At 51.5% G+C, this 20,719-nt stretch overlaps 1 protein-coding gene and 8 non-coding genes across 9 annotated transcripts in view; 5 read left to right on the top strand and 4 right to left on the bottom strand.

The window, feature by feature from the left end:
* The window catches only part of LOC142821521 (uncharacterized), a 414,847-nt gene that overhangs the window by 174,724 nt on the left and 219,404 nt on the right, over positions 1-20,719 (bottom strand).
* TRNAF-GAA (transfer RNA phenylalanine (anticodon GAA)) lies at positions 1,903-1,975 on the top strand. Its single transcript has one exon. It is a non-coding gene; the product is annotated as a tRNA-Phe (tRNA).
* On the bottom strand, positions 5,335-5,407 carry TRNAK-CUU (transfer RNA lysine (anticodon CUU)). Its single transcript has one exon. It is a non-coding gene; the product is annotated as a tRNA-Lys (tRNA).
* TRNAA-AGC (transfer RNA alanine (anticodon AGC)) lies at positions 6,817-6,889 on the top strand. The gene has a single exon. It is a non-coding gene; the product is annotated as a tRNA-Ala (tRNA).
* On the top strand, positions 9,813-9,886 carry TRNAT-AGU (transfer RNA threonine (anticodon AGU)). Its single transcript has one exon. It is a non-coding gene; the product is annotated as a tRNA-Thr (tRNA).
* On the bottom strand, positions 15,727-15,808 carry TRNAS-AGA (transfer RNA serine (anticodon AGA)). The gene has a single exon. It is a non-coding gene; the product is annotated as a tRNA-Ser (tRNA).
* TRNAR-UCU (transfer RNA arginine (anticodon UCU)) lies at positions 16,628-16,700 on the top strand. The gene has a single exon. It is a non-coding gene; the product is annotated as a tRNA-Arg (tRNA).
* Positions 18,716-18,787, bottom strand: TRNAR-UCU (transfer RNA arginine (anticodon UCU)). Its single transcript has one exon. It is a non-coding gene; the product is annotated as a tRNA-Arg (tRNA).
* Positions 19,827-19,900, top strand: TRNAM-CAU (transfer RNA methionine (anticodon CAU)). The gene has a single exon. It is a non-coding gene; the product is annotated as a tRNA-Met (tRNA).

Genomic DNA, 20,719 nt, shown 5'->3' with positions numbered 1-20,719 from the left:
GGGACCTCGAGAGGTCATCGAGTCCAGCCCCCCGCCCTCAAGGCAGGACCACGCTCCATCTACACCATCCCTGACAGATGTCTATCTAACCTGTTCTTAAATATCTCCAGAGAGGGAGATTCCACCACCTCCCTTGGCAATTTATTCAAATATTTGACCACCCTGACAGTTAGGAATTTTTTCCTAATGTCCAATCTAAACCTCCCCTGCTGCACTTTAAGCCCATTACTCCTTGTCCTGTCCTCAGAAACCAAGAGGAACAAATTTTCTCCTTCCTCCTTGTGACACCCTTTTAGATATTTGAAAACCGCTATCATGTCCCCCCTTAATCTTCTTTTTTCCAAACTAAACAAGCCCAGTTCATGAAGCCTGGCTTCATAGGTCATGTTCTCTAAACCTTTAATCATTCTTGTCGCTCTTCTCTGTACCCTTTCCAATTTCTCCACATCTTTCTTGAAATGTGGTGCCCAGAACTGGACACAGTACTCCAGCTGAGGCCTAACTAGTGCAGAGTAGAGCGGCAGAATGACTTCACGAGTTTTGCTTACAACACACCTGTTGATACAACCTAAAATCATATTTGCTTTTTTTGCAACAGCATCACACTGTTGACTCATATTCAACTTGTGGTCCACTATGACCCCTAGATCCCTTTCCGCCATGCTCCTTCCTAGACAGTCGCTTCCCATCTTGTATGTATGGAACTGATTGTTCCTTCCTAAGTGGAGCACTTTGCATTTCTCTTTATTAAACCTCATCCTGTTTACCTCTGACCATTTCTCTAACTTGCTAAGGTCATTTTGAATTATGTCCCTATCCTCCAAAGAAGTTGCAACCCCACCCAGTTTGGTATCATCTGCAAACTTAATAAGCTTACTCTCTATCCCAATATCTACATCATTGATGAAGATATTGAACAGTACGGGTCCCAAAACAGACCCTTGAGGAACTCCACTTGCTATCCCTTTCCAGCAGGATTTAGAACCGTTAACAACAACTCTCTGACTACGGTTATCCAACCAATTATGCACCCACCTTATCGTGGCCCTATCTAAGTTATATTTGCCTAGTTTATCAATAAGAATATCATGCGAGACCGTATCAAATGCCTTACTAAAGTCTAGGTATATGACATCCACTGCTTCTCCCTTATCCACAAGGCTCGTTATCTTATCAAAGAAAGCTATCAGATTAGTTTGGCATGACTTGTTCTTCATAAACCCATGCTGGCTATTCCCTATCACTTTATTACCTTCCAAGTGTTTGCATATGATTTCCTTAATTACCTGCTCCATTATCTTCCCTGGGACAGACGTTAAACTGACCGGTCTGTAGTTTCCTGGGTTGTTCTTATTCCCCTTTTTATAGATGGGTACAATATTTGCCCTTTTCCAGTCTTCTGGAATCTCCCCTGTCTGCCATGATTTTTCAAAGGCCCATGTAGACCTAGCCCTGCAGTCAGAGTTTGAAGGCTGTACCAAGTGGCCAGGAATGACATCCCTTGTTTCAGTATTTTTCTTCTATACAATTATCAAGCTATATTTAGCTAAGCTGTTTGTGAATAACTGGCGGGTACCACAGTAGCCCACATCCGCACAAGCGCAAACGACCTCACTAGTGGTGCACATTATGAAACTCACTCCACCCATGGATGGAAAATCTCAGAGGGAACACGGCCTCCCTGCCCATCTTCTTCCCTGCATTGGCAGCCACAGTCCCGTTCAGCCACTGGGACACCCCGGGAAGAGAGGCAGGAATGGGGCCAAGTGCAAGGCAGGCTGAGGGGGGCAGGCAAAGCTCATCTTGCCTTGCAGGTCCACTGGCAGCAGCATCTCTCTTGTATTCTGCTGAGAGAAAAATATGCCTGAGAGAAACATGGGCCTCAGAAAGCTTGCAGCAGTTGCCAAAGTAGCTCAGTTGGGAGAGCGTTAGACTGAAGATCTGAAGGTCCCTGGTTCAATCCCAGGCTTTGGCAGAAGCCTTAGTAAATACGGCTTAGTCTCTTTTGGCATCTCTCTATCTCTGGCAGGCCAATATCTGCAGTCAGAGTTCAAAGGCTGTATCAAGAGGCTGGGAATGACATAATAAAGTTGATGATATTTCAGGGTTAGAAATGGGAGAGGGGATTTCATGTCACCTCAGAGACTGTTGACACAACAGGGCTCTTGGCTTCAGCTGCTCCCAGCCTTGCGTCTCTGTTTTTAATTCCATTTTAGTTTCATTCCCAGAAATGAACATTAACAGAGCCTGCCTCGGACTAAATCTGAGGCTTCCCCATACTGAGGACACACTATTTCTATTTTCTTAGACTGGAAGTTATTATGCTGATTTAAGCAATTTCAAAATAGTTTCCAAGTATACACATGCCCTTATAGTCCTGGTCTTCACAACATCCTCTGGCAAGGAGTTCCACAGGTTGACTGTGCATTGTGTGAAGAAATACTTCCTTTTGTTTGTTTTCAACCTGCTAATATCATGGAGCATCCTTAGTTCTTCTATTATGGGAACAAGAAAAATACCTTTGCTTATTTACAATCTCAAAACAGCCATGATTTATAGACCTCTATTTTATTTCCACTCTGTCTTCATCTTTCTAAGATGAAAAGTCCCAATCTCTCTTCATGCGGCAGCTGATCCAAACCTTTCATCATTTTTGTTGTGCTTGTCTGAAGTTTCCAATGCCAAGGTATGGGTTTTTTGTGGCGGGGGTGGGGGGGGTAAGGCAACCACATTTCCAGTCAGTGCTCGAGTTGTGGGCACAGCACGGATTTACAGAGATGTAATATGATAGTCACTGTCTTATTGTCAAGGCCTTTAAAAATAATTTCTAACATCCCATTTGTGGCTCTACATGGAGTGGATGTTTTTAGAGAGCTCTCCAGCTGTGACTTGTTGTAGGCAGATTTGTTTCCATTTAGTATGTGTGTTACTAATTGTTTATACTAATTATACGGGTTAATTGCCAGACTCAGAGCTCACAGCAATTTTCCATGAAAAGGTGTTTTCCCCTCCCCATCATGGTGCTGGAAAAAGAGCTAGTAACAGAATAGTTAGCCAAGTTTAAGCACTTTTGTGGCTTTCTGTGGTGTAGTGGGTATGATGTTTGCCTAACATGCAAAAGGTCCTTGGTTCACAACCAGGCAGAAACAGAGTGTCTGCTTTCATTGCAGCTCCCCTTGGTGACCAGGAAAGCGTAGATCTTCCTGCCCAACGTGTGCCTGGGAGGCTAGGTATGGGGTCAGCTCTTCCTGCTGGCCCAAGGAGGAAGCAAGGCAGGAATGGAAGCCAAGCTGAGGGAGGCAGACCAGAAGCTCTGGGATTCAGGGGTTGAGGAGAATCTTTCCCCCCCCCCCCCTGCTGCCCCTTGTTCTGCCAAATCCTGTGGGGTGGGGCTGGCTGTGGGGAGGCAGAGTCCTGTGTGTGTCCCAGGGATGGTCCTTGCAGCCCAGGAGAAAAAGGGGGCTGTGGGTGGAAGGAAACAAGCAAAGCTGGTCCTAGTGGGCATGAGCTGGTGCTCCAGCTGAGGGAGTGGTGGTTGGTGCAGGTCCCATGGTGTAAGGAACAGCCCTTAGGCCTGGGGAGTCCTGCAAGCTGAGCTCAAATCTCATTGGGACCTGCCACTGTTTGGCTGCAGAACTCTCCCACTTCCACTGCTTTGTTTTCCTTCCCCTTAGGTTCATGAGACCGTTTCTTACCTCACGCTGGGTGTCTGCTGCTCAGTGGGTGGCTGGGATGTGCTGGGACCCTGGGCTTGCAGGATGCTGAGGTTTCATGTTTCTTGCTGCTGCCCCTGATGCCCTCTTGTTCGGTCCCAGCAGGTGCCAGGCTCTGCCTCTTGCCCCCGTGGTGCTCAAGGGAATGCGCATCAGGCCAGGCTGACTGGCCAAGGAACAGCAGGAGCCCTGTCCCAGGAGGGGAAGGAGGGGCCAGTGTGTGTGAGGGCGTTGCCCAGACAGGCAGCCCCAGGCTGGGAGCACAGAGCTGCCCCACATCTCTAGGGCTCCTGAGGCCCAGGGGGTCCCAGCACAGACACAAGAGCAGCAGCCTTGGCCAATGGCCCCAGGTTTGCAGGGACCGTCCCTGGCTCCCCGCTCAGACTGGCCAGGGGGGCACGTTGGTGCTAACAACATGCTCAAGTGGCGCCATGTTCCAGCCAGGCCGACAGGGAGCGTTTCTTTGGTGCCACCTGATGCCCATGAATGTGGCCCTTGTACCCACCCCCCTGCTTTTCCCCTGGCCCCTGTGGGGCTGGCAGGAAAGAGGCCCAGGGCCAGGCAGGAACCAGGGGAAAGCAGGAGGCAGGAAGAGCCTCAGACTGGAGCCCAGATCCCCTTTCCTCCTCTGGGCACCTTGAGCACGGGGGGGCTGGTGCTGACAGCTCCAAGGGAAGGCTCAGAAGCCACAGAGCAACCGAGGCAGGGCAAGAGGGGGGCCGGCCAGGCCTACGTATGGATGCAGAGCCCTCTGGCTGCCAAACGCTGAGCGAAGGCCCCACCCACCAGATAGCGGGCGGCTGCTGACGCTCTGAGACCAGTGTGAGAAGGGGGCAGGAAAGCAGGTCCAGGCCCCCTCACCACTGCTCCCACAGACCCAGCCTGCTGGGAGGAGGCTCTGGCCACCTCCTTCCTTCCCCTCTCTCTCAGCTCCCTTCTCCTGGGGGCTGAAAGGGACTCGGACACTGGGCCCAGCCCCCTTCCTCAGGGGGAGGAGAAGATGTCTGTGTCTTGCCCCCATTGTCACCACTCCACTGATGACTCCAATTCTTGCTGCCTGCAGTGCCCAGGTGAGAGAGGGTCTCTGTCCTCCCACCCTGCTTGAGCTGGTTGCTGGGTTTCTCCTCCTGCTCAGCTGGCTGGCTCCAAGGAGCTCACACGAGACTAGTCAAATGTGCCCCCATCAGCACCTCACCCTGAGCCACAGCCCTTGTTCCAGCGCTGGGTGGGCATTAGCCAAGGAAGCAGCAACTCTCAGGAAGGGCTGGGAGGAACAGGGGCCAGTCACACAAACATGATTTGTCAGGGCCCAGCTGTGGCCAAAAAGGGTGAAATGATCTTTAAATAAAGGGGAACCTTAGAAAGGATTACCTATTAACACCTGGCAAAGGCTGGGATTGAACCAGGGACCTTCAGAGCTTCAGTTTAACACTCTCCCAAGTGAGCTACTTTAGCTGACACATTTGGCCTGTAATTCTCCTCAGAAGATGGAAATTGCAGTTGGTTCTCTCTCTGGTTCTACTAAAGCTGGACCCAGGGCTAGACTTTTTCCTTCTAAAACCCTGGTGAAAACAGAAAGCCAATTGCTTGCAGGTTGAGAAAGTGAGTAAAAAAAGGGCACCACCCAGCATGGGGCTTGAACCCACAACCCTGAAATTAAGAGTCTCATGTGCTTCCAACTGAACTAGCCAGGCTGTGTGGGAAAAGTTTCCTAATATCCCATCACAGCATAACAGGAGCCAAGTGTTCTCCACTGCCTGACTCAAGGCTCTTTCTTGCCCCTAATGTGGGGTTCTGGTCTGTGGAGAGGTTTGAACTCGAACCCCACTCCCGACACACCCACTTCTTTCCCCACAAGGAACGGCCCCATTTCCATCTCTCCAGGGACAGGAGAAGGGCTCAGGCCTGTTCTCTGCAAAATGCTCAGCCTGTTTCATTTTCTGCAAGAACGAGTGGGATCCATGCGTCCTGTTCCCCAGTGAGAGGTATGTGTCCTCTTCCCCCCTTTCCACAGACACAGCAGGCCAGGGGGCTATGAGCCTCCAGAGGCCTCTTCCTACTTAGCCTCCCACAAAGCCGGGGTGCAAAGCTGCTAGACCCCAGCCCTCCTGGGCCAAGCCATGGCAGAGGCAGCAGAATTCACTCCCATCTTCTCCTGCCTGTGCCCTGGTACTGAGGGGCCGGCCCCTTTCCTGCTGCCCCAACTTTTATTCCCACAATGCACTTTGTGCAGGGGCCATTGGTCTTTCTGCCAAGGTGCGTGGCTGGGAGCCAGGACTCAGGACCCTTCCCCCAATCTCCCCTCTGACCTGCTCACACTGTCTGGCTGCCTCCAGCACAGGCTGAGCTCAGGGGCCAGGTGGGTGACCTGCCCTGCAGCTGTGATGGCATCAGGCCCTTCCCGCTGGCCTGCTCACTCTGGAGATGGAGCTCCAGTGGCCTCAGACACCCAGCAAGAGGATCAAAACTCTCTTTTTGAACCTCAGGGCATGGAAGCTGAAGCACCAGGACCTTGTAACAACCCCATGAGTCTTAGTAGGTCCCACTCTGAGATTTGAACTCAGATTGCAGGATTCAGAGTCCTAAGTGCTGCCCCTTACACCGTGGGACCTGTGATGTGAAAGTGCAGTGGGCACCTCTGACTCTCAGCTCTCAGGCTGGCCTCTGCTCTCCTGGCTCCCTCCAGCTGCTTCATCTCCCAGGACTCCCTGTAAGAAATGTGTCACTTTCACCCCTGGGAGCAGCTCAGCCAGGCAAAGGGGCTGCCTGGGGCAGGACATTAGCCCTTGAGGGCAGGGGTGGGTGTGGCAGTGACATCACAAGGGCCTTTTGCAGCCCCTCAGCTTAGTGGCTAATAGAGGTTGGTAGGTGATGACCTCACAGAGAGTCCATGACAATGGCCAGGTGGGACAGGCTGCAGGGCAGGGGCCATCTCAGAGCCCCCCCCCCCCCCCCCCCATGGCTTTGCTGCAGGGAGTCTCCTTGAGAGTTGCCCTTGAGGCCTTTTCGGAGCCTTCTCCTTTCCCACGACTAACTGACCTAGATGACAGACGTCCCTGTGGAGAAGGGAAGAGTCTCCAAGAAGGCCTCTGTAAATGCAGTAGGGGAATTAGCTCAAGTGGTAGAGCGCTTGCTTAGCATGCAAGAGGCAGTGGGATCGATGCCCACATTCTCCAACTGCAGCTCAGCTCTTATCCCTTATTTTCACTGTCAGGGGCTCAGTGGCCCCCTCCCTCTTCCTACCTGCTCTCCCAAAAGAGACAGACCTGGCTCCCCTTTCTTTGCCACCAGCAATTGCCATGCTGCAAAGCAGAGAGTGGAGATATCAGGCTCTGTGGTGCAGTGGAAAGCATGTTGGACTTTTAAGCAGCAACAAAATACAGGACTATGTAGCACTTTAAAGACTAACAAGATGGTTTATTAGATTATGAGCTTTCGTGGGCCAGACCCACTTCCTCAGATCAAATAGTGGAAGAAAATTGTCACAACCATATATAGCAAAGGATACAATTAAAAAACCGAACACATATGAAAAGGATAAGTCAAATTTCAGAACAGAACGGGGATACCGGGTGAATCCTCTGCTCTGGTGGGAGCAGCAGCAGGGTGGGCGGATGCCGGGGGTAGGGGCTCCCCATTCTCCCTGGGACAGACGCCCCTGTGGAGGCCCTGTGGGGGGAGGGTGGGGCAGGCTGTGCTGGAAGAGGCTGGGGGTGGGCGGCTGAGTGGGGTGAGGATTGAAGAAAAGGCCCCAGAAGCCTGATGCTGAAACTCCCCCTTAGTCTGGAGTTTCACACCCTGACAGATCAGAATAAAGTGTCTCAAAGGAGCTACAGCCCCACAGCCCGGCCTAGGGATGGCTCAGCCAGTGGGTTAGAAGCACCGGGACACAGAGAGACTCAGGAGCTGCTCAGCGACAAGCACTGGTGAGAAGCAGAACAATTCCCCGAGCAGTCGATTGGTTCTGCCTCATTTGCTGGGACTTAAGGAGAACAACAAAGTCCTGAGTCTCCTCCCTGGGACTGGCCCCTGCTCAGCCAATCAGAACTGGGACTAGAACTGGAACACTGTGTCTACACTGGTGGGCTGTGTCTACACTGGTAGGTTATTGTGCAAGACGGGCCACACTGCCCACTCGCTCTTGTGCAAGTAGTTTTATAGTAAAGTGTAGAAGAAAGGGCTTCTTGCACAAGAGCTCTTCTCTTTTCTAGCAGCTGTAAGTCTTCTTGCACAAGAGCTCAGGACAGGGGTTTCTTGCACAAGAGAGCGTCCACACTGCCATGGATGCTCTTGCACAAAAACACAGCAGCATGGATGTGATCTTGCACAAGAACCCACCACTGCAGATATAGCCCACAGGACCTTTGGAGACAAAGTCCAGGGCCCTGCCTCACAGCAGCACTAAACACCATCCCAATGAATGTTTCACCAAAGACGGGAAGTTACCAGGAGTGGAGTTTGAACCCACACAGATAAACATCCATCGGATCTTTAAGTCCAACACCTTAATCACTCAGCCATCCTGGTGGTGCTGGGAAAAGCAGACATGAGAAAGTTCTCTCCCCAAACAGCCCAGGGACTCTCAGAGCATCTGCCAATCCCATCCCTGTACCAGGGCTTCCCACCGCGAGGGCGAGAGCTGACCCCTCCCCACAGCGAGGAGGGACGCAGGGAAAAGGGAAACCAAACAAGACAAAACCCAACGTCCCCAGGGATTCAGAGGGACAAAGGCCTGGAGAGGAAAATATCCCCCCCCCTTCACCCAGTGTTTTCCCTGCCTTGCTTTCGGCCAGCCCCCATGGATCAGGCCAGTGTTTCCAGCCTTTGTGTTTACACCATGGACAGACAAACCCATTCACAAACCTTTGCCAGACCAGTAACATTTTATTTACATATCACTGTGCATGCGCAGACTGCACTGAGCGCCGCACTGGGCTAAAATCTACTCACTACGGGTGGGTAAATTGCCCTAATTGCCGAGCCCTGCATATCTACATATGCATTATGCAAATAAGTGTAGATATCTGCAAACGCTGATCTGCTCGCTCCCCCAACCTCGCACGTGCTGGGAACTGGGAGCAGTTTCCCTGGACCCAGGCTGGGATCAAAGCCACCTCTGCTGGGAGCAGCCCTGGGCCAGATCCGCCCCCTATAGGCCTGGGGGGCTGCTCTCTGGGGAAGGGGAGGGGGAATCGCTTACTTGCCCCCGCAAGGGGCAGGGACTGGGCTGGGGGCACTGCCCTGGGAGAGGTTCCTACATCCCACCAGCCCTGCGGGAGAGTCCCCCTCCTGACAGGTGGCACTGAGGGAGCTCTGAGACTCCAGGGAAAAGGCCTCCAGTCCCCGAGGCCTGGGATTAGGAGGCCCTGGAACCAGGCCCCCTGGAGTAGCATTGTGGGTAGGGGGCTCTGACCCACAAGAGGGCTGGCCACAGAGCCCAGGGCCTAAGCTTGCCCAGGCTCACGGCAAGGGGCTTTCTGTGGTGCCGGGCGGGGGAGGGAGGCCAGGCCCAGGCCGGTGGGAGAAGGGGCAGCGCCTGCCAGGGCAGCAAGGGGAGCTGCAGGGAGCGAGACGCGGCGTTTCTGCTGGGATCACTCAAGGGTCCTTCTGCGGGTGAAGCGCCTGTGACACCCCTGTGCTGCTGGGTTCTCCTGCCCCTCCCCTGGGAGACCATCCCCTTCGGGGGGCTCTTGCCCTGGCACTCATCCAAGGGCCACCTGGGCAAAGCAGCCTGCCCCAGGCACCTTCCATAGCTCAGCTGGCAGAGCAGAGGCCTGTAGCGGATGCTGGGCAAGTGCCCTTAGGTGGCTGATTCAACTCCAGCTGAAAGGAGAGATTCTTCTCCCTCCCCCTGGCTGCAGGCCCGGCCTTAGGACCAGGCGGCTGCCTTGGGTCTTTCCCTTTGGGGCCTGCTGCTACAATTGACAAAAAGGTTTTGGGTACCAGCTGCCAATCAAGTGTCTTAGGCTGCGCAGACTTTGAGTCATGGCAAGAGCTGGAGGGGAATGGGGAACGGCTGCACTTTGGAATGGGAAGGGGGTGTCTGGAACCATAAAGTAGAACAGTTTTAAAGTAGAACAGTTTAATGTTTTCAAGAAGGGCACCATGGCTTAGTTGGCTAAAGCGCCTGCCTAGTAAGCAGGAGATCCTGGGTTCAACTCCCAGTGGTGCCTTGTTGCCTGGTCAATGTGTCCTTTCTTCCCACTATTCTTCAACATGTATCTGGAGTTGGTTTTACCTTCAGTTGAGCTTGGTGGTGCCCTCACAGTGGGGGTAGGATAGTAGCAAAGAGCAGGAGGTGCCCTAGGGGTTTGATTTAGTGAGGTTTAGCTAGACTTGCTAAATCAAGTTCTGGAAGATGGATTGCAGCAGCAATCTCCACCTGAGTGAAGACTTAGCCTAATGGTGCAATTAGTTAGATGCCGACACTAACAGCCCCACTGCTGGTGACTCACAGAGGCTACATCTACACTAGAAGTTTTCGCCTTAAAAAATATGTTAATGAGGGATTCAATTGCATGAATCATGATCTCATTTGCATATTTTCTTGTGCAAAAACAAGTAGTGTGAACATTTTTTTGCACAAAACCCTTTTTTTTCACAAGATTCTAATGCCCCCCCCCAAAAGAGGTATCCTGATCTTGCAGAAAATGGGGATTTTGCACAAAAAGAAAACTTCCATACCACTTGTTTTTGCACAGCAACTACAGCACAAAATCAGTTTGCCAGAAAATATGCAAATAAGATCATGACTCATGCAAATGAGATCTTCATTAGCACCTTTTTTGCTGAGAAGATTCGTAGCGTAGCCATAGCTGGAGATTCTGGTGCAGATCATGCAATAGAAGCACATTATGTTTAAACAGCTGCCGTATGAACGTACCTGAAAGTCACAAGGATCAATGATCTGTGTGAAAGGCAGGTGGCCAGTAATTAGAGCCCCATGTATGTTGTGTGCACAAGGGAAGGTAGGAATGTGCACCAGGCAGTCTGTAACGGTGTTTAGTGTGTGTTTGTAACAGACTCCTGCCCATCTCCGGTAGATTTGGGCAACTCCTCCACCAATTGCAATACACACTAGGCCATTCCTCCCCAGCTGGGTGTGGTTCTTGTTCTTCTGCACAGCACAGCCCATGGAGACCAAGGACCTGCCATTGGGCTTCCAAATCACACCCTTGTTGAATGGATGGAAACAGAAACCAGACACACAGCGGGTTTGAGCTGGCTCCAGCTGAGGGACGGGTTTGCCTGGTTTATGTTTGCCTTGATTGCCTCTGATTAGCCTCAGGCTCAGCCTTCCCCTGTTTGACTCAGAAGGGGGCAGGCCTGACCTAGGCAAGCAGGCTTTAAAAAGCCAGAGCAGTGCGACCAGGGGACTGCAGACAGGGGAGTTGAAGAGGGAGTTGAGCAGAGGGAGTGACTGATGGTGATGAAGACCCGTAGCGCTTGTGCCAGTACTTCTCCTGTCTCCTCCACCTGTGCCTGTATCCAGACAGAGAACCTGAGCATGGATGCCTCTACCCAGGTCCTGGTGTGGTTTTGCTGTATTTGTGGATTGCAATTCCCACTGAGTGATCTCCAGGCTGGGGGAGACAACCGTTGTGAAAGGTGCCTGCTGGTGGAATCTCTCAGGCAGCAGGTGGGAGAGCTACAGGAGGAGGTGGCCAGGCTGAGGAGCATTCGAAGCCATGAGGAATTCCTGGACAGTATTCCTGTGGAGTCCACGGAGGTCACTGTCCTAGGATGTGGGACTGTTGACCAGCCACTTATGGAGGAGGCAGTGGTGCAGGGTGAGCACTGGCAGCTGGTTACTTCCGGCAGCAGGCAGTGTTCCACCCCTGCTCCTAACCCTCCCACTGTGTTGTTACATAACCGTTACACTTTACTTTCAGCAGGAGACAAGGAGTCACCCCCCACAGTGGAGGAGACCAGGCCTTGCACCACCAAGGTTGAGCAGTCTCCTGCCACCACTGCGAGGAGGAAACGTAGAGTAGTGGTGGTTGGAGACTCTCTTCTGAGGGGAACGGAGGCACCCATCTGTCGCCCTGACAGCTCATCTCGAGAGGTATGCTGTCTGCCAGGGGCCCGTATCCGAGATGTTACGGAGGCATTGTCGAGGATTATCCGGCCCTCTGACTACTACCCCATGCTACTCATCCACGTGGGCACAAATGATACTGCCAGGTGTGACACTGAGCGGATCAAGTGTGACTACAGGGCTTTGGGAGTACGGGTGAAGGAGTTTGGAGCGCAGGTGGTATTCTCTTCTATCCTTCCTGTCAAAGGTAGGGGCCCGGGCAGAGAGAGGTGCATCCTGGAGGTGAATGCCTGGCTGCGACGATGGTGTCGCCAGGAGGGATTCGGCTTCCTTGATCACGGGGTGCTCTTCCAGGAAGGACTGCTTGGCGGAGATGGAGTTCACCTTTCCAGGAGCGGGAAGGCCTTGTTTGGACACAGACTGGCTAACCTTGTGAGGAGGGCTTTAAACTAGGTTTGTCGGGGGCAGGTGAGCAAAGCCCACAGGTAAGTGCTGAATGTGCGGGACTGGGAGATGGGTTGGAAATGGGGGGGACTACGGCCTATAATGGCAAGGAGAAAGGAGGGTCAGGGCACAACAGGGAGGCAAGATCAAATCAGTATCTTAGATGCCTATATACAAATGCGAGAAGTATGGGTAATAAGCAGGAAGAACTGGAATTGCTAACCAATAAATACAACTATGATATCATTGGTATTACAGAAACCTGGTGGGATGGGACGCATGATTGGAATATTGGTATGGAAGGGTACGGCTTGCTCAGGAAGGACAGACAGGGAAAAAAGGGAGGAGGGGTTGCCTTGTATATTAAAAATGTACACACTTGGACTGAAGTGGAGATGAACGTAGGAGATAGCTGTGTAGAGAGTCTCTGGGTTAAGCTAAAAGGGGTAAAAAACGAGGGTGATATCATGCTAGGAGTCTACTACAGGCCACCTAGCCAGGTGGAAGAGGTGGATGAGGCCTTTTTTAAACAATTAACAAAACTATCCAAAGCCCAAGATTTGGTGGTGATGGGGGACTTCAACTATCCAGACATATGTTGGGAAACTAACACAGCGAGGCACAGGCTATCCAATAAGTTTCTGGACTGCATTGGAGACAACTTTCTGTTTCAGAAGGTTGAAAAAGCTACCAGAGGAGAAGCTGTTCTGGATTTGGTTTTAACAAATAGGGAGGAACTAGTTGAGAACTTGAAAGTGGAAGACAGTATAGGGGACAGTGATCACGAAATAATAGAGTTCATGATCTTAAGGAAAGGTAGAAGGGAGACCAGCACAATTGAGGTTATGGATTTCAGGAAGGCAGATTTTGATAAGCTCAGAGAACTTGTAGGTAAGGTCCCATGGGAAGCAAGACTGAAGGGAAAAACAACTGAGGAGAGCTGGAAGTATTTCAAAGGGACGTTGTTAAGGGCCCAAAAGCAAACAATTCCGCTGTGTAGGAAAGATAGAAAATATGGCAAAAGACCAGCTTGGCTTAACAAGGAGATCTTGCATGATCTCAAAATTAAAAAGGAGTCATATAAAAAATGGAAACTAGGACAACTAACAAAGGATGAATATAGGCAAGCAACACGGGAATGCAGGAGCAAGATTAGAAAGGCAAAGGCACAAAATGAGATCAAACTAGCTACAGGCATAAAGGGAAACAAGAAGACCTTTTATAAATACATTAAAAGCAAGAGGAAGACCAAGGACAGGGTAGGCCCACTGCTTAGCGAGGAGGGAGAAGCAGTAACAGGGAACTTGGAAATGGCGGAGATGCTCAATGACTTCTTTGTTTCGGTCTTCACCGAGAAGTCTGGAGGTGTGCCTAACGTAGTGAATACAAGCAGAGAGAGGGTAAGTTTAGAAGATAGGATACACAAAGAACAAGTTAAAAATCACTTAGGAAAGTTAGATGTCAGCAAGTCACCAGGTCCTGATGAAATGCATCCCAGGATACTCAAGGAGCTGATAGAGGAGGTATCTGAGCCTTTAGCTATGATCTTTGAAAAATCATGGCAGACAGGGGAGATTCCAGAAGACTGGAAAAGGGCAAATATTGTGCCCATCTATAAAAAGGGGAATAAGAACAACCCAGGAAATTATAGACCGGTCAGTTTAACGTCTGTCCCAGGGAAGATAATGGAGCAGGTAATTAAGGAAATCGTATGCAAACACTTGGAAAGTAATAAAGTGATAGGGAATAGCCAGCATGGGTTTGTGAAGAACAAGTCATGTCAAACTAATCTGATAGCTTTCTTTGATAAGATAACGAGCCTTGTGGATAAGGGAGAAGCGGTGGATGTCATATACCTAGACTTTAGTAAGGCATTTGATACGGTCTCGCATGATATTCTTATTGATAAACTAGGCAAATATAACTTAGATAGGGCCACGATAAGGTGGGTGCATAATTGGCTGGATAACCGTAGTCAGAGAGTTGTTGTTAACGGTTCTAAATCCTGCTGGAAAGGGATAACAAGTGGAGTTCCTCAAGGGTCTGTTTTGGGACCCGTACTGTTCAATATCTTCATCAATGATGTAGATATTGGGATAGAGAGTACTCTTATTAAGTTTGCAGATGATACCAAACTGGGTGGGGTTGCAACTTCTTTGGAGGATAGGGACATAATTCAAAATGACCTTAGCAAGTTAGAGAAATGGTCAGAGGTAAACAGGATGAGGTTTAATAAAGAGAAATGCAAAGTGCTCCACTTAGGAAGGAACAATCAGTTCCATACATACAAGATGGGAAGCGACTGTCTAGGAAGGAGCATGGCAGAAAGGGATCTAGGGGTCATAGTGGACCACAAGTTGAATATGAGTCAACAGTGTGATGCTGTTGCAAAAAAAGCAAATATGATTCTAGGTTGTATCAACAGGTGTGTTGTAAGCAAAACTCGTGAAGTCATTCTGCCGCTCTACTCTGCACTAGTTAGGCCTCAGCTGGAGTACTGTGTCCAGTTCTGGGCACCACATTTCAAGAAAGATGTGGAGAAATTGGAAAGGGTACAGAGAAGAGCGACAAGAATGATTAAAGGTGTAGAGAACATGACCTATGAAGCCAGGCTTCATGAACTGGGCTTGTTTAGTTTGGAAAAAAGAAGATTAAGGGGGGACATGATAGCGGTTTTCAAATATCTAAAAGGGTGTCACAAGGAGGAAGGCGAAAATTTGTTCCTCTTAGTTTCTGAGGACAGGACAAGGAGTAATGGGCTTAAAGTGCAGCAGGGGAGGTTTAGATTGGACATTAGGAAAAAATTCCTAACTGTCAGGGTGGTCAAATATTGGAATAAATTGCCAAGGGAGGTGGTGGAATCTCCCTCTCTGGAGATATTTAAGAACAGGTTAGATAGACATCTGTCAGGGATGGTGTAGACGGAGCTTGATCCTGCCTTGAGGGCGGGGGGCTGGACTCGATGACCTCTCGAGGTCCCTTCCAGTCCTATTATTCTATGATTCTATGATTCTATGTGCATTGGCACAGGACAGCAGTAAGGACTCGTATTCATTTAAAGAATAGAAAAAATAGAAACCTAGAATGTAATGGAATTGGAGAGAGAAATGTTTCCATTGAATGGTCAGTTGGATTTGAAGTAAGGCTCATATAATTTGTAGTCTATCACTGAGCTACTCTCCCTGATGTTTGCACTGTTACGAGTTGAGAAGGGAACAAGAGGCTTTTGTAGCCCACACACCCCTGGGCCTGTCTCCATCGCTTCTGCCTCTGCCAGGTGAAAGGAGGCCGCTGGGCCCAGCATCTTTCTCCCCAACCAGGGCCGGCTTTTGGGGAGGTGGAGGGGACAGTGGAGGGACTTGGTCCCCTGGCTGTGTCCATGGGGAGGTGGCTCTGCTGAAAGCCAGACTGGTTTTCCTGTTGTTAGGCAGGACCTTGCAATCCATGTTCTCTCCAGCTTTTGTAGCCTCTGTTGCCTTCTGCAGGTGTCCCTTCTTGTCCTAGGAAGGGGTGTGGCCAAAACACAGGTCTTGCTGTGAGCAGGATTTGAACCTGTGCAGGGAAACCCTATTGGATTTCTAGTCCAAAGCCTTAATCACTCAGCCATCACAGCTCTAAGTAACAACAGGCCACGGAAACTGGTAATTAAACCCAGTGCCCAGGCCTGACGTCATCTCAATCTCAGAATTCCCACAGCAAAGCATTTCACCGGTCATACAGAGGAGTCCTGGGTGCTCTGGTCTGAGGCTGGCTTAGAGGTGAGTTCAAGGGGAAACCTCACAAAGGAGATTCCAGGCAGCCAGGTCATGGGGGTCTCTGAGATGCCCCAGCCCTGCAGCCTGTCCCACCTGGCTGTTGCCATGGACCCTCTGTGAGGTCACTGCCTCCCACCCAATGAGCCTGTCCCACCTGGCTGTTGCCATGGTTGCTTTGTGACATCACTGCATCCCAGCCAATGAGCTGAGGTGCTGTAAAAGTTCCTTGTGATGTCACTGCTGCCTTGCAGGCTCATGTCCTGCCCCTGGCCAGCCCCTTGGCATGTGTGAGCTGCTCCCCCTCTGCCCCCTCACTCAGGGCTGGTTCTAGGGCTCATGCAGGGAACATCAGAGGCTGCTCAGGGAGCCACATTTCTAGGCCAGGGGCCCTCCTGTGGGACTGTGAGTGTTGCTGTCCCTGCTGTACAGACAGGGCCATAGAGCCTCAGGAGGCTGCAGCAGTGGGAGACACTTCCCTGGTTTCGGGAGGGAGACGAGATGTCAAGGCCCATGACTTGGAGCCAGCTACAGATACCCATGGAAAGCTGATTTTCAGAGGGGTGTGATCAGCCCTTCCTGTGTATCTGGCTTCTTCAAAGGGGCTTCATTAGGAGCTAAAAGTTGAAGAAGGGACATTTAGAAGGGCGAATTTCTTTCCCGGGCAGAGTTTTCTGTGTGCCCCAGTGGCCTAATGGACAAGGCACTGGCCTTCTAAGCCAGGGATTGTGGGTTCAAGTCCCACCTGGGGTGACAGTTTCTCTCATTGACAAAGAGTTTACTATACTCTCTGAAACAGTTAGCAAGGATGCTGCACAGTTGCTGTCTTCCTCTCTGCAGAAGTTGTTCAGACCCCTCACTAGCCAATGCTGGTGTTTAGATGCAGCTCTGAGTGCTAAAAGCTCAGGTATCCATGGACAGAGTGAAGGGGCCCATTTTGCTCTAGAAGGCCCAGGAGTGACAGGCAGAGGGAGGTGGCTGTAGTAGAGCAGGGTCTGTCTGGAGACAAAGCGGAGCCTGAGGATAAGAAGGCCCCTGAGAGGCAGGGACTCCAGAGCTGTGGCAGGAGGCTAGTTATTTGGTCTGGCAAAAGGACAGAAAATCCCCAGGCCCTGAGCATGGTGCGGGCGAGGCCCATGGGGCAGTTTGCCTGGTGGGATTTGGGGGGTGGAGAAGCTGTGAAGCTCTGTGAGTGGATAAGGTCCCTGGCTGAGCTACGCCACCGGCCGTGTGTGTGACTCAAACTGTCCCTCGTCCCCTTTTGTGTGTCTGTTGCGCTTCCAGCGTCTTTCCTCAGGCACGTTCATCCGGCAAAGACCCCCCCCAGGGATCTTGTATCTTCCTTTGTGCAGCTCAGCCACAGACATCGGCAGGGCTGAAAGGAAATTGCTGCACTTTGGGAGTCAAAGGTGTTGTCTGGGACCACAGAGCAGTTTCACCCAGTAGTCTGAGGTGGGCATCATGGGGCAGTTGGTTAAAACACTTCACTTATAAGCAGAAGAACCTGGGTTCAACTCCCAGTGGTGCCTTGTTGCTTCCTTTGCTCACATTTTCCTCTTTCCTTCTGGGACACAGAAGAGGCCTCCCTGGCCACCCATGGAACTGCTGGGCTGACCAAGTGGCCAAAAGGGGCTGTGGCTGCGGCCGACAGGGAAGAAGCTGGGAGGCAAGGTGCTGGCAGCAAGAGATTCCAGCTGCCTCTTTGCCCTGGGTCTCAGTGCGCCATGCCGGCCACCAGCCACCTTGACCAAACCTCAAATCAGCTGGACAAGCCAGCCCACGTCACAGTGAGTCGCTTGTGGCCCTGTCAGAGAAGAGCCATTGGCAGCTGCCAGACATGCCTTTCTGAAAGGGCCATTTGTAAGCTGTATTTGGTTGGCTGGCTAGCTCAGTTGGTTAGTGCATGGAGCTAATAATGCCAAGGTCATGGGCTCAAGCCCTGTGGTGACCACAGATATGTTTGCTGTGGTGACTGTTCTACCCCTGCCCCTCTCCTTTAGCTGCCTGCTATGGACAGGGAAGCAGAAATAGGCAAAAGACTGTGAGCTTCTCAGGAAACAGGCCAGAAAACTGGTAGGAGGAGGCTCCAGCCTGCACAGACCCAGGGGCTAAAAGGCCCTTGGCCTGGCTGGCTTCCCCCAATAGCAGGGAAAACTCTTCTCTTCCCTCTATTGTGGGGCTACTCCTGGGCCTGCTGGCTCAGCTGTTTAGAGCTTAATGCTAATAATGCCCAGGTCACGGGTACAAGCCCCATGCAGACCCCACAACAGCCAAATTAGTTTTGTTTGAGCTGCTCCCCATGAAAAGCGGTGAGAGGGAGCCCTTGTCTGTGGGACCCACTTGTGCCTGTTGCTCAGGGTTAAATAAGTTCTCCCCCAGGAGGTCGCCTGTTCCCTTCCCACCTTGCATTGGCTGGGAATCAAATCAAGCAAGGGGCAGCAAACGTCAGGCACTGTCATTGCCTGGGCCACAGATAAAGACCCTCCTGGAGTAGTCCATGCAGAGGAATGTGGACATTTTGGCCAAATGGCCAATAGTCTAGCAAAGAAAGGCCACCTCCCTCCTACCCCCACATCCTAGACCAAGTCAGAGCCAAGGTCAAGGAATTGCAGCAGAGGTATGTGAGGGAGGAACCGCATTACTGTGTATGCTCTCCGAGAGGATGAAGAGGGGTGAGAGGCAGCCCTCAGCTGCAGGACCCATTTGTGCCTGTTTTTCAGGGTTCAAGTAAAACCTCATTAAGGAGATTTGATGCTCCCTCTTTACATTGCATTGGCTGGGAATTGAACCCAGGTCAACTGCTTAGAAGGCAGCTATGCTCACCACTATACCACCAATGCCTGCCTGCCAAGTTGCTGGGAAAATTAGTGAGAGAAGCCCACGTCTGCCATGAGGCTGGCCAGAGGCAAGAGGGTGCCTGTGTGGTTTGGGTAAAGCAGAACTTCTTGGACATTAGGCACAGACCAGGAGTGGTGACGCTGGGGTAGTGGCTGCCCTGAACTCGCCGTGGTGTGAGGAGCTGGGCGGGAGAGGAGTCCCAGAGGTTGTTGGGTGGGAGAGTTGAGTTTATCAGACTTTGGGCTAAGCTCTAGAGCAGCCAAGGGAGAGGTGGGGAAGTGACTTCTGGATACTCTTTGTGGCCCAGGGATGCGGTTGCTCTGTGAGGTCTCCTCCAGTTTCCCCTCTTCTGTTTCTTTTCAGCTCCCTGCAAACTGCCTCCCAGGTGTGGGTGAGGCTGAGTGTGTGTCCATCTCCACCTCAGGCCAAGTGTTCGCATGTTTCATATCTAAGGAACCATCCTCCTCCCTTTTTCCTGCCAGTCCTTCCTGAGCGAGCTGAACCCTTCTGTGCCAAAATTCCAGTCTTGTATTATCCCACCAAGTCCCTGTGATACCAACTTCTTCCTGCTCATTACTGATAGTCCTGTGTGTCTATACCAGCATCTAAGACACAGATTAGATTTTGTTTCTCAGTGGTCCCGCGTCCCTCCTTTATCTCTGCGGTTACAGCCCCTGCTCTCTCCCATTTCTGGCCCATCCCCCAGGTGTCCATGTTGTTCACTTACCTGTGGGCTTTGGGCAACTGCCCCCATCAAACCTAGTTTAAAGCCTCCTCACTAGGTTAGCCAGTCTGCACCCAAATACTCTTCCCTTCCTCGACAGGTGAACCCCAGCGCTGCTGAGCAGCCCTACCTGCAACGGCATCCCATGGGCAAGGAAGCCAAAGCCCCCTGCAGATGGAGCTGTAGCTTTCTGTGCCCAGGGGGCCAGACATGGCCTGGGCTCTATGGCTGGAGGGAAATGGGGAATGGCTACATTTTGGGAGTCAAAAGTGTTGTCTGGAAACATAAAGAGCCATTTTAAAGAAACCTTGGAAGAGGGCACCATGGCTTAGTTGGCTAAAGCACCTGCCTCATAAACAGGAGATCCTGGGTTCAACTCCCAGTGGTGCCTTGTGGCCTTTGCTCACATTTTCTTATGCCCTGCTGGGACACAGAAGTGGCCACCCATGGAACTGCTGGTTCAGGAAAAGGTTGATTGGGGAGGAGTGTTGGGAAGAAGGAAACCACAAGCCTGGAGCCGGTGCAGAGGCTTCTGGCACTGGCAAGTCAGGGCTCTTGCTGCAATTGCTGGGACTGCAGAGCCAGTGCCAAGTGCCCTTGTGGTTCCCTGGGGGTGTCAGCACCTAGAGAGCCTGAGGGTGCAACCTCGGCAGCTCCTGCAGCCATGGAGAGTCAGGGTCTGTGGGTGTCAGGTGCTTCTCACCTGTCAGGGAGAAACCTCTTGGGGCTTGTGGTTTCCTTCTTCCCCACACACCTCCCCAATCAGCCTTTTCCTGAGCCAGCAGTTCCATGGGTGGCCAGGGGAGGCCTCTTCTTTGTCCCGGAGCATAAGTAACTGAACTGAGGAGCTGCTGTTTATTAGGCAAGTGCTTTACCCAGCTAAGCCACTGTGCCCTACTCAGATCCCCCTAAAAAATGTTCTACTGTATGGTCCCAGACAACACCATTGTCTCACAAAGTTCAGCCATTCCCCATTTCCCTTCTGCCTTCCCACCCTGGTGGTGTCTGGCTCCCTGGGCACAGAAGGCTACAGCTCAGTGGGCAGAGGCTCTAACATGCACATCTCCCCCAGCCGCTGGGACTGTAGAGTTGCCTTTGAGGTTTTGCAAGGTTTGGGGAGGGCAAAATGGAGCAAACGTTGATCTGGCTTGTAAACCCCTTGGTCTCAGGGTTTAGGTTGGAGTCCCCAGGCCCGGCCTCCTTCAGTTTG

Source organism: Pelodiscus sinensis, chromosome 31, assembly GCF_049634645.1.
Source record: "Pelodiscus sinensis isolate JC-2024 chromosome 31, ASM4963464v1, whole genome shotgun sequence".
Lineage (NCBI taxonomy): Eukaryota > Metazoa > Chordata > Testudines > Trionychidae > Pelodiscus > Pelodiscus sinensis.
Note: the sequence above shows the minus strand (reverse complement) of the source record. Positions and strands in the feature narration are given on the sequence as shown.